We start from the raw sequence: 440 nt of genomic DNA on the forward strand, positions 1-440 counted from the left end.
TCCTTTAATGAACTGCCCACGTATTTACAATAACACGCGTAATTTAATCGGCGAATCCTTTTGCGGACGTCAGCCAGCCGGCAATTTAAACACACGCATGTACACATATATGTATGTATGCGCGTATATGTGTAACGCATGCGGAATTTCATCACGGCTTTAGCGCTTAAGGGAGTTTCACGAACGCGCGATTCTCGCGAGTGGCCTTTCGCGGGTTCCTTTGCGGCTCATTCGAAGCGCGTGCTTAAAATACGGCGCGGTAGTTAGCATCCTTAACGGCGAGTGAAAAAGGAAGTCGTCGCGGAAAGGGGCCCCGAGTGATGCGGGGAAGGAAAGAGAGAGAAAGAGGGAGCGAGCCTGTTTATCCTTTAAAGCGGATATAGCGGAGGACAGTGTACGTTCGGGGGATGGTAAACACCGGGGGGGGGGGAAGGGGGGGG

At 52.3% G+C, this 440-nt stretch overlaps 1 protein-coding gene across 1 annotated transcript in view; it reads right to left on the reverse strand.

Moving 5' to 3' along the window:
• LOC106743384 (cell adhesion molecule 3-like) overlaps positions 1–440 on the reverse strand; it is an 87,522-nt gene that overhangs the window by 80,137 nt on the left and 6,945 nt on the right. The gene's annotated exons all lie outside the window — the stretch shown is intronic.

This window comes from Dinoponera quadriceps, unplaced genomic scaffold (genome assembly GCF_001313825.1).
Source record: "Dinoponera quadriceps isolate SergipeBrazil2010 unplaced genomic scaffold, ASM131382v1 scaffold616, whole genome shotgun sequence".
In the NCBI taxonomy this organism is placed as follows: Eukaryota; Metazoa; Arthropoda; class Insecta; order Hymenoptera; family Formicidae; genus Dinoponera; species Dinoponera quadriceps.